General features: G+C 39.2%; 1 protein-coding gene and 1 pseudogene across 1 annotated transcript in view; one reads left to right on the forward strand and one right to left on the reverse strand.

The window, feature by feature from the left end:
• The window catches only part of GMDS (GDP-mannose 4,6-dehydratase), a 659,903-nt gene that overhangs the window by 38,133 nt on the left and 609,273 nt on the right, over positions 1–12,497 (forward strand). The window lies entirely within an intron of this gene.
• Positions 10,537–10,671, reverse strand: LOC117027360 (thymosin beta-4-like; annotated as a pseudogene).

The raw sequence follows: 12,497 nt of genomic DNA on the forward strand, positions 1-12,497 counted from the left end.
CATAAGTTTAGTACCTATATTTTCTTCTATGTATTTTATTTTTTCAGGTCTTATATTTAAGTCTTTAATCTATTTTGAGTTAACTTTTTGTGTATGGTGTCAGATACGTAGCAGTCTTGTTCCATTCTTTTGAATGTGGCTGTCCAGTTTTCCCAACACCATTTATTGAAGAGACTTTCCTTTCTCCATTTTGTATTTTTAATTCTTTTGTCAAAAATTAATTGTCCTTATATATATGTGGATTTATTTCTGGGTTCTCAGTTTTGTTCTTTTGGTCTATGTGTCTGTGTTTCTGCCGATACCATACTGTTTTGATTATTGTAGCTTTGTGGTATTGAAGTCAGGGAGTGTGCTACCTTTGGCTTTGTTCTTTCTTTATAATGACCTGGCTGCCTCTTAGAGGGGCAGTACCAAGTTTCCTGCTTGTCCTGTTGGCAGTTCCTACCAATTTTGGTTTCTTTTTTAAGCTATTATGCTGAACGACACATTCCTAAAGTAAGTTTTTGTTTTGTTTTTGTTTGGGACTACAATAATGCTGTGTAAGACTTTCTAATTAATTTTTTTACTCATTGTAAAATACACTAAGGTCACTGTTAAAATAACATTTTAGATGATACTTTTTAATAATGTAATATTGTATTTAAAGGAACCTGATGAATATAGGAAGGTAAAATACAATGGAAGTCAAACGGGTGGATAAATTGTGACATTAAAAATGAGTGTCAGAATTCTAACGTGAAACCAGGCATGACGCTAGGAGCCTAACTACACACCACAATTCTATACATCCTTTTTTAGAGGAAGGCTGCAGGTTTTTAAAGCTTTATTGCTACCAAACCAAAGAGGGAAGTACAATTACATGCATAAGTTATGGAATTTGAAGAAAACAGAAGGTAACTGGGCTGCTCAGGAGCAGTGTTCGTTGTACAGAAATCAGAGTGAATTTTATTTATTTATTATTTTTTTTATTGGGGATGGGGAACAGTGTGTATTTCCAGGACTTTATTGGGGAACAGTGTGCATTTCCCAGGACCCATCAGCACCATCCCATGTGGGAGTCGAACCGTCAACGTCATTGTTAAGAGCACGCCACGCCCGCTAACCAGCTGAGCCGTCCGGCCGCACACCGGCAGCTCAGCTCATGTTGTTGTCTGCGATGTAGGTGTGGAAGGCGCAGCTCACTGGCCCATGTGGGAATCGAACTGGCAACCCTGTTGCTCAGAGCTCGTGCTTTAACCAACTGAGCCATCCGGCCTCCCCCAGAGTGAATTTTTTTATAGTTCCCTGTTTCATTCAGTGCCCATAGGTGTAATCTGCCCACCAGTGTGGTCCTCGAGCTAATTGTTACTGGTCTGTGACAAGACAAGTGCAGAAGATGACAGTAACTTCAGAAGCTTCTATAGCAAGTTGACATGCCTTTGACATTCACGTATCTGATCATTTCCCTAGTAATTCAGTTTGAATCGCATTTACAAAAGCAGCGGTTTGTGGTGGCAAGGAGCGTAGAACGGTGACCAGGAGGGCAGCTCTCAGCGCAGCTGGTGAGAAGCACTGATCTGGAGGAGGCTGTGGGAGGCTCAGTGTCCGCTCGTGGGCCGGGCTGTGCTGCTGGCTGCTGGCTGCTGGCTGTCAGTGCTCTGTAGGTACAGCTCTTCTCTAGGCACTCAGCTTGCAGTTCCCTGAGAATCTGGCTTTCACTGACTTTTTGCCTTATTTCCATATTTATTTTTTGAGTAGGTGATTAGTCGTCTAATCTAAAATACAGAAAGTCCAAATGGGTGTTCAGGAGAGTCTCCCTCACACCCCCTACCCCCACCTGCCATCTCCTCTTCTCAGAGGCGGCCCCCGTAGTCTGGTATTAGCTCTAGTTCAGTGCCTGGTGAATAGACTCCGTAGCCTGCAGATGATGGTCCTGTCTGAGAACTTTTTAGTTTTGGGTAAATATGGGGCAGCAGTGTGGACCCACAGTCAGCTTTTCTATATTGCTGATTAGATGTAGTTCATTTCCTTTTGTTTCAAATGAACTGTTGTCTTGTAAGTAAATGATGAGAAGAAAGAAAGTACCAGTCTTTCATGTTTGCTGACTACCATTGTGGTGAGAGTGGTAGGCTGCGCGCTGACAGGGGCAAGACAGAGGTGAAGGGTACCCCCCCTGCATGGAGTTGGGTTCAAGGCACAATCTGGGGTTCTCCATGAGTCTCCATCGTGGGAAGTAGAAAAACTGGTCTCAAGGGCCTTAAGTTTTGCCTCAAAGAATATAGCTGTAGTAATTTTAATCTAGAAGATTTTTGAAGTAGACTTTACGTAATCTCGGCTATGAAATAATTTCAGTGACTCCCTGTAGAACTTTTAATTCTGAGCAATTTAAATTCTTGTTAATCTTCTGAGGTGCACCCTAAAAGGTCCCAAAATGTAGTCTGAGTAACCAAAGGCTTGGACTTATGATGTAGGGGAGTTACATGTTCTTTTTAAACAAGGTAGTTATTCTACCAACTGTGATGATAATTAGCAGGAAGCGTATGCTAATGAAGAAAGCACAGAAGGTAGAAGGTGGGGTGGAAAGCAGCATAGGGTGATAAAAAGTGCTTCTGCTTTAGGTCAGATTTGGGGACCTTGTGTCCTTGTATAAATTTTACCTTCTGTGAACCTCAGTTTCTTAATTTATCAAATGAGGATAATTAACACTTAATTGCAGGGTGTTTGTCACATAGCACAGTTTACAGTAAATGGTATGACATTTATAATCTGAAATGCTTTAAAATATAGATGATACCATGCTAAGGTCCGACGGCCTTTCACTTGCAAAAGTTAAAAATTGAGAGACATGGTTGGTGGAAAGAAAAGCAGATTTATTCCGAATGCCGGCATCTGGGAGGATGGCGGACTCCTGTCCAAAGGCCGTCTCCCCGTTCCTAGAATGGGCAGAAAGTTTTATAGGTACAGGAGAAGAAGAACAAAGGAAAGGGGGAGTCGGTCAGGCAGGTCTGAGGGCTGACATCCTCCCTGGGATCTGGTCTGTTTGAAGACGATGTTATCTCCGGACTTGTCTCAGCCCCTGTGGCCTGGGGAATATGGGTCACCAGAAAAACTGCGAGAAGTTGTAAATTGGATTTCAGTGTCTGGGCACCTGAGGGTTAAGGAATTGCTCTTTTCAGGTTAGGATTCTGTTAATTAAATGGACTAATGAGGTATGTGTAGCCTGGAAGGGAACAAAACAGAGTTCTTTAGTTAATCAGTGAGGGGAGAACCAAAAAGAGAAAATAGTTGAATATCAGGGCAGATCTAACTGCAAACTAGCTAGGTTTAATTACTGGTAGCTAGATAGCGAGCTATGTGGTGAGCTATGCGGTGAGTTAAACTGCAAACTAGCCAAGTCTAATGTTATTGATTTACCGAATTTTACCCTTAGATACACACATTAAAATATGTAAAAGATTCAGAATTGCAAATGTACACATTTAAGTATATTGAAGAATTATCACATGGGAAGGAAAACAATTAAGATAATGCTAATGTCCTTTACTGTCTGACGTGGATTTAAAAAGCACCTACTTTTCATTCCAGGATGTGAAAGTATTTGCAAAAGCGAATCATTTATTTCTGACAAAAGATGGGCAGTTAATCCAAGAAACTGTGTATAAACTAAAATATTTTATAATTGCTGAGTGATCCAATCTAACTGGTTTGCTCTCATCTTGCATTTCCTGTAGCCAAGATGTTTTTATTCCTTGTTTTTCCTAATTATAACTAAGATGAGAGAGGGAACGTATGTTAATTTGCAGTACAGAAATACGAGATTGTTTTTGTTGTGTATCATTTTACTTTCCTTTAACCTCCGAATTTCCATAGGATGGGTTCTGCACTTGATCTTAGCCAAAAGGCCGAGAAGCGATCAGAGGATGGGTTCTGGATATCTTGGGATTATTTTATATATATTATATATATATATTTACATATATTATATATATATTATATATAAAATGGATTATATATTATATAACCCATTAACTCTCTTTTCCTTATTTCCCTGAGGTTTCCATTGCAAACCTGCAGATTTTGTTAAAAGGGATAAGTCAGAAAATGGTTTATCAGGCTTTGGGGTGAAGTGGTGCCAGTGGGAAGGGTGCTCTAATAAAAGGTGGTGAGGAGACTTAGGGATGTAGGTGCCTGTCCAGAGGTGGTAAAGGAGATACAGGGGCGTACCCAAAGGCCACAGGCAAACAAACCATCTCTCGGTTCCTTTGGAACCTGAGAGCATTTATTTTCAATCAGTTTGTCTTTCAGACACAGCTAGAGTTATTCCAGAGTGTAAGTGAACTTGATTAAAATATTGCTTGCCTTTTTATTATCCAGGGCAAAGCTCATTTTGTCTTTGCTCCTTTCAAAGAAGATGTGCAGGGCTCTTGTTTCTTGGTAGGCTGTGGCTCAATCTGACTCCCTTCTAACAGCAGATAGAATATATTGAGTGCTTCTACGCGCCATGCCCTATGTGCTAAGGTTTTTGCATAGTTAATCCTCCTCACAAGGGTACCATCACTTTATAAGTCACTGGCAGTTTTTATAAGCATAGTGTGATGTTTACTATTTCAGACAGGGTCGGGAGACCTTTCTCCTATCTTACCCAAGTAAAAGGCTTAGTTCAAAAGTGAGTTGGTGAAATTGTATATATCCCCTTTAAAATTAAACAACAAACCACAAATATAAATCTTCACCTACCATTAAAGTATTTCATTGTATACAATATGCTATTTTTTATTGTATAAATATTATGTCTTATCATAAAAACATTATGGTGTATTAAAAGTACACTTCAGACCTGTGTTATGGGATAACGTGTAAAGTGCTCTGCTGTTCTTTGGTTTAGTGGATATTAAGGTGAGTGGAAATAAAAATCCAGAAAGAAGAGAAAACAAAGGGGAAGGGCATTTTTTCTAGTGATGGGATTGTTGGTGAGAACAGAAGTAGGATGGAAGCAAAGGGGAAGAGTCAGGTGGGAGGGAGGTGAAGCAAGAGGCTTAGGAGGCTTTTAAGCAGATTAAGAAGGGTCACAGCTTGGGCTGCAGAGAAACTGGCTTCTGATGATCATTAACCCTCTCTCCAGTTGAGCTGCTTACCTACTTACTACTTACAACTCAGAGGTGCCCTCCATGGGACAGCAGTGGCGCCCTAATCCACATCTCTGCCTGGGTGAGGCACTGCCTGGCCCTCAGCACCCAGTGAACAACTAAAGACAGGCGTGTCCTTTGGGATTCCCAGGCTCCTGAGGAGCAAACAGACCTCTGCAGGTCCCTGTGCACAGTGACAGTGGTGCTAATACTGAGCTTGGGCCCTCGGAGCGCCGCGGTCAGTAAGAGGGGAGGCGCCTGGAGCAGGTGGTGGCTGAGTGCAGCTCCATAAAGAGGAGTAGGAGTGAGCGGGCAGACAGGAGGGTGTGTTCAGGGGGCATGCCAGGCACACGCACCTCACAAGGAAAACAGGCAACGCGAGAGACAGCCATGGTTTGTTCCGTCTGCCTAAAGCCCGTCAGTGTGTTTGGAGCATGTGTTAACTGCAGTGTGAAAGAGCTTCTTGTAGGGGGAAATGTGTGATTTTAGTGATTCCGCTGTATCCTGAGAGATAAAAATGTCATGTTTGAGAATTGACAGTAAGCAGTTCTAAGTGAGCCAGTTTTGTTTTTAACTCTTCTTGGGTTATATATACCCTTTTGACTCAAGCCTGGATTTTTTCCCATAGAGAAAAGCATGAGGGCCATAAGTGCACGAGTGTGCATAGTTACACACACACACACTCACACACAAGCACCTGTTTACTTGAACACATTCACACACACACACTCACGTACCCTTCCAGTTAGGGTTTCCAGGCGGGAATCCCAGCCCGTTCTTGGGAGTTTTTTTCACTTTTCCGTACCCGAATCCCGAGAAAAGTTGGTCGGGAAATCAGGAAAATTGGCTCCTCGAACCCAGGTGGTTGATAGTTTTGGCTGTCACTTTGTGGAAACGATTCATTGTGGAGAACAGAAAACAGTTTATATCTCAGGATTCAGGAATGGGAAAGTGAAAAAACTTCCTGAGAACAGGTGGGAATTCCCGCCTGGAAGCCCTGCCTCCGGCCACCTCAGAAGTTCACGGGTCTCCTGAAGTACATGCCTGTCTTATGATTAAGTTGGTATCTATTTCTTACTAACTTGAGCCAATGTAGATCACGTTTTTCTTAAAATGTTCACAATAAATGATCATAAATCTGGGAATTGTGAAATGAATATAGGATATTCTATTTACAGAATTTTAAAACATTATCCAGAAACTTCTGAACATTAAAAATGTAAAATTAGAAATTTAAAAAAATATTTACATGATATGAATCTTTTTCAGTAGTATATATTGTACTCTTTTAAACAATCATTTTATAATCCCAACTCTTTCAAAATTTTATTTATTTTCTCCCTTATCCTAAAATGATTCAAGGCAGTTTTAGTAATTTTCAAATATGTACTACAGTAGAAATCCTAGCACAAATAATAAACCTCTACATACCTGTCACTTAGATGCTACGAATTATCAGCAACATTTATTTTATGTGTAGCCCTATATTTTTCCGTGACCCTCTTCCCCCAAGTTTTTTTACAGTAAATTTTGGGCATTATATTATTATAGGTATATGTATTTATTATAGTCTACAGTGAGTTCTCATTTAACGTTGTTGATAGGTTCTGTGACTTTTAGTGAAATGATCTATGACAAAACCAATTTTACCATAGCCTAATTGATATAAACAAGTGTTAAGTTCCCATGGCATCTCATGAATGTTACAATGAAACAGCTTTGAATGGAACAACATTATTTAAGAACCTGCTATACTCTTGTAACTCTAAATGATTCTCTTAGAAAAATAACTACAATACCATTGTTGTTTTAAATAAGTTAATAGTAATTAATATAATCAAATATCTATCAGGAAATTAAAATTTCCCCAAATGTCACATAAGCATTTTTAATAATTGTTTATTTGACTCAGGGTCCGAATAAGGTACATATATTTTAATTGATTGATTGATACCTCTTAAGTCTTTTAGTCTCTTTCCTCCACTTCCCTCCCTCTTCTTCCTTCTTTCCCTTCCTCCCTCCTTGTTTCCTTTCCTCTCCTATCCTCTCTCTCTCTCTCTTCTCTCTAGCCCTACTTCCTCTCTCCCAGTCTCTCCCCCTCTCTGCCCCACCCCTCTCTGTCCTAATCTACTTGTTGAAGACACTGGGCCATTTGCTGTGTCTTATTTCCATAGTTTGACTGGCTGATTTCATTTCCCTAGTGTTCTTTCATCTCTTGTATTTTCTGTAAATTGGTATTTAGGTTTAAAGGCTTGATCAGGTTCAGTCTTTGTTTTTTTTGCGGGGGGGATGGTGAGGGCAAGAATACTTCATAGTTGGTTTTGTGTACTTCCATTAAGAGGCATATAATGTCTTGTTTTCATCTTGTGATAGCAGCCACTGAAGATCATAATCAGGATCCACGATTTTATTAGAGGTTGCAAAGTGGTGATGATTGGATTCTGTAATTCCTTCTTCATTGATTAGCTGAAAGCCTTCTGAAAAGAGAAACTTGTAAGTATTTGTTTACTCTGGAGTATAGGAAAGGCAAAATAAATAATCAGTTCCTTTTCTTTACCAGTTTTTAATGAGTTGGTCCATACCATCCTCCAATGGTGATGTTTTTTTAAATATCATTATGGACTCATGGAATTAAATGTTTTTGATGTATTTCAGTCCATTGTATCTTGTTGATACTCAAATTGCCTAATCTATGGCCAGGGGAACATTTTCATTTGGCTTTTGCATTTTTTCGATGCAGACTTGGCAGTCTTTCCTTCATTGTTTTCTGCTATGACAGGACTCTCCATGTATTTTTTCTGCTCAAAATCTGGAATCAGTTATTTTTCCAGGGTGCTCAAAGGCAGGTTTATTTTAATTATTAAAAGTCTTTTAATAAATAATTAATAGTCCTTTCGCTGCTACTTCTAAAGTACTGATTTTGGTTGAAGTTTCTCAGGATAGGGAGCATTATCTGTTCACTTGTTTGTCATGCATTTAGTGTAGTATTTTTACACAATAGAAGCTTAATACATATTTGCCAAATGGTTGTATGAAATGTTTTATTTGACCAAACACTCTGTGAATAGTGGGAGTTCTGTCTTCTCCCCCTTTACGCTTGAGTTCCAGCCTCACGCATCTTTATTCTCAGTGATGACCCACACACTTTATCTGAGAGAGCTGAGCTTGTCAGCTCTCCCACATCTAGTGGTTTCTCCTTTAGCTCAAAATGCATTTGTATTTCCATTTTGTACAGCCTTTAAAATTATATCTTAGCTTGTCACTGCTTACTCCTGTCTGACCAGGAGGGTCACTTCCATAGTCTCTCACTGCTTGTCCTCCCAGGTTATGGTGTGATGTGATGGGCTCGCTCACACGTGTATGGAAACAAACTGAGGGAAGGCCCCTGGCTTGGCCCTGCTCTGGCCTTCCCAACGCCTCGCTCCTCTTTCCTAGCACTCTGACCCGTGGTCTCCTAAGGTGCTGCGTCCTAGGGTTGCTTGTTAGATGATGCTTCTTCCCAGCCTTCCCTCCTGTGGGCGGGTGTGGGGCCCAGCCGTCTCTTCTAGGCCTGCCTCTGTTTAGTTTTGTTCTGAACTCTACACGTGCCCCTCTCCCCCATGACAGAACTATTTTGTGTACCTTCATGACAAAATTAATTTGTATTTTATTTGCTCTCTTATTTTCAAAGTGAGTTTACATCAGACATCTTATTTAATTCCTACAGCTGCTCTGTAAAGACCATTTGATCTGTATTGTTATTTTCATTTTATGAAGGAAGAAAATGGAAGTTCCACCATTAGCAAACAACAGATTAATGAGCAGCTGGAGTTAGAATTTAGAGCTGCAGAGGTTTTTATTCTGCTTCACTGAGTACCATAAATCAAGACACACCTCCTGCAAAATATTTTGAGGTATTTTTCAGTCAAGATTGTCTAAAATGGCTTTCCTGAGTGATATTTGCCCCCTTATGATGAGCTTTTGCTTTGCATTACAATTGTGTGATATTTAATACTGTGAACAGAGATTTGCAGTCACAATCCATGCTCCCTTTATTGAGTTCAAAATACTGGGAAATAGTGCACAGTGGGGAATGTCCTCTAATTCCCTGTCCCTGAGTTTCTTGAATCACCTGGAAAGGGAGTAACCTTAGGGAAGAGATGTTAAGTAAAAAATGACATTAAGTATACAGAAGAAATTATAAGAAGAAAAGACATTTTTCTTTTAAAAATTTTAAAGTGATTTAAAAAAACCCAAAAAACAGCTGTTCAGAAAATAACTGCTTTTTGAACTTTTCAAGCTTACAGTATGCTCTTACGGTCTGAGATCACAGACCATGTTGGATAGCACAAGTCCAAGATTATTTTTAAATTCTCAAGTAGTAAATTCAGTGTTTCTTTTACTTTTTTAAAAAAGATCTTTATTAAAATATAGCTAACATACAATATTACATTAGTTTTAGGTATACAAAATAGTTATTCAACATTTATACACCTAAAGAAGTGATCACCATAAGTCCAGAAACCATCTGACACCGTACCACGCTGTCACAAATATTACTGACTATATACCCCATGCTGTACGTTACATCACCGAGACTTACTTGTTTTATACTTGGAAATTTGAACTTCTTACTCCCCTTCACCTTTCCCCCCTTTTTAATTTTTCAGTTACAGTTCACATTCAATATTTTATATTAACTTCAGGAGTACAGCATAGTGATTAGACATTTGTATAATTTAAGAAGTGATCCCCCTGATTAGTCTAGAGGCACTATACATAGTTATTACCATATTATTGACTATATTCCCTATGCTTTATTTTATATCCCCATGACTATTCTGTAACTACCAATTTGTACTTCTTAATTCCTTCACCTTTTTTACCTTGTCCCCAACCCCTCTCTCATCTATCACCCCAATAAATCTAATACCCACCTAGCACCATAGTTATTAAAATATTTTTTACTATATTCCTTGGGTACTATATTCCTTATGCTGTACCCTACATCCCAATAATTACTCTGTAACAACTAATTTGTACTTTTTTTCTTCAGGTTTTAAAACTTTATTTGCATGTTTAAAACTGTGCATTCCAATAACTGAAACCATTTGAATAACAACTATATATGTCACTCTGATTAAACTGCATTTTACAGCCTGCAGGATGCCTTGGACCAGCTTGGTGTTTACTCGGGATTTCACTGTTGTCCCACCCAGGTTCTGCCTTCACCATCATGCAAGTTCTTTTCCTTCCCTGCCAGCCAGACAGGCATATGGGAGAGGCAGGTGCGGCCTTCATTGTCGGTAGTTCTGGTGTGAGAAGGGGCAGCACAGTCATTTTAAACTGGATCCAACCTCTTTGCATCTTACAAAGTTAAACAGCTGAAAGAAGTAAAATAAGAAGGCAATGCTTGTGGAGTGTACAGTGTGTATCGACGGTGTGTGCCTCATTACGATTCGCCTGCTTGCTTCTCCTGTTCAGTTGTTTCTTTTGAAGGCAGTGGATTTTTCTCTTGCATTTCTGTCTTCTTCAATTTCTACTTATCGAATTTTTCAATCTCAGCCATATCGGGTTTGTCAGACATTGTTGCAAAGTAAGGCTAGCGAGGCGTGCGAATGAGTGGGGTCCAGTCTGCTCAGTGGTGGTCATGGAGTAATAATTTGTACTTCTTAATCCCTTCAACTTTTTCACCTACCCCTTCAAACCCCCCTCCCATCTGGCAACCATCAAAATGTTCTATGAGTTTGTTTCTGTTTGTTTGTTTATTTTGTTCTTTAGATTCCACATACAAGCCGAATCACATTGCATCTGTCTTTCTCTGTCTGACTTACTCCAGTCAGCACAGTACCCTCCAGGTCCATCCATGCTGCTGCTGATGGCAAGACCCCATTCCCTTCCTTGGGAATATTCTACCTCCTCTTTATCCATTCATCCACTGATGGACACCCCGATGGACAATACATCTCGGTCATTGTAAACAATGCTGCAATGAACATATGAATGCACATGTCCCTTTGAAGTAGTGTTTTGGGTTTCTTTGGATAAATACCAGGAAGTGGGATTACTGGGGCCTTCTTTGTCTCTTGTTATAGCCTTTGTTTTAAAATCTATGTTGTCTGGTATCAAAGTATTGCTCGCAGCTTTTTTTTCCTTCCATTTCCATTTTCATGAAATATCTTTTTCCATTCTATTACTTTCATTCTGTGTGTCTTTTTGATCTGAAGTGAATCTTTTATAGGCAGCATATGTAAGGGTCTTGTTTTCTTATTCATTCTGACCCCCTATCTTTTGATTGGAGCACTTAAACTATTTACATTGAAAGTAATTGTTGATAAATGTGAAGTTATTACTAATTTATTCATATTTTTGATGTTTTTTTCGTCTTAAAGAAGTCCCTCTAAGATTCCTTGTAATTCTGGTTTGGTGTTGGTGAACTCCATTAGCTTTTTCTTGTCTGGGAAGCTGCTTATCTGTCCTTTGATTCTAAATGATAGCTTTGCTGGGTAGAGTACTCTTGGCTGTACAAGTAAGTCCTGACTTTTCATCATTTTGAATATTTCGTGCCAATCCCTTCTGGCCTGCAAGGTTTCCATTGAGAAATCAGCTGACAGTCTTATGGGAGCTCCCTTGTAGGTAACTAACTGCTTTTCTACTGCTGCTTCTAAGATTTTTTTTTTTTGTCTTTAACTTTTGGCATTTTCATTATGATGTGTCTCGGTGTGGGCCTCTTTGGGTTCATCTTGTTTTGGATGCTCTGCACTTCCTGGGCTTGAATGTCTATTTCCTTCACAGGTTAGGGAAGTTTTCCATCATTATTTCTTCAAATAGATTTTCAATTCCTTGCTTTCTTTCTTCTCCATTTGGTGCCTCTATGATGTGAATGTTGGTACCCTTAAATTATCCTCATTATTTTGGATTCTTTTTTTGAGGCTCTGACTGGGTGTTTTCTGTTACCTTATCTTCCAAATAGCTGATTTGATCCTCTGCTTCATCTAATCTACTGTTGATTCCTTTTAAGGTATTCTTCATTTCAGTTATTGTATTTTTTATTTCTGACTGGGTCTTTTGGGTCTCGGTTTCAGGTCCTGATGGGTAAGAAGCATATGTACTGTCTGTCTTTATATGGCTCACAGCAGTAGTGCTGAGCTGGGCACTTAGCCACCGTGCCCTTGTTTTATTGAAATAGCTTAAGAATCTATCTTAAGCTTCGTGGTATGTTAAAACCCCCAAAATAAATTTTTCCCTTTAATTTTAAAGTCTGTTTATCTTATTTTGTCCTTGTTTAAGGACCACTTATCCAATTTAGAGATTTTAATAAATGCACGTTTGATAATGCTAAATATAAGTAACATAAGTAGTAGAATTTTTCCACAAGTTTATTTCTTTAATTGTACGTGTTTGTGTGTGTAT

This window comes from Rhinolophus ferrumequinum, chromosome 9 (genome assembly GCF_004115265.2).
Source record: "Rhinolophus ferrumequinum isolate MPI-CBG mRhiFer1 chromosome 9, mRhiFer1_v1.p, whole genome shotgun sequence".
NCBI lineage: Eukaryota > Metazoa > Chordata > Mammalia > Chiroptera > Rhinolophidae > Rhinolophus > Rhinolophus ferrumequinum.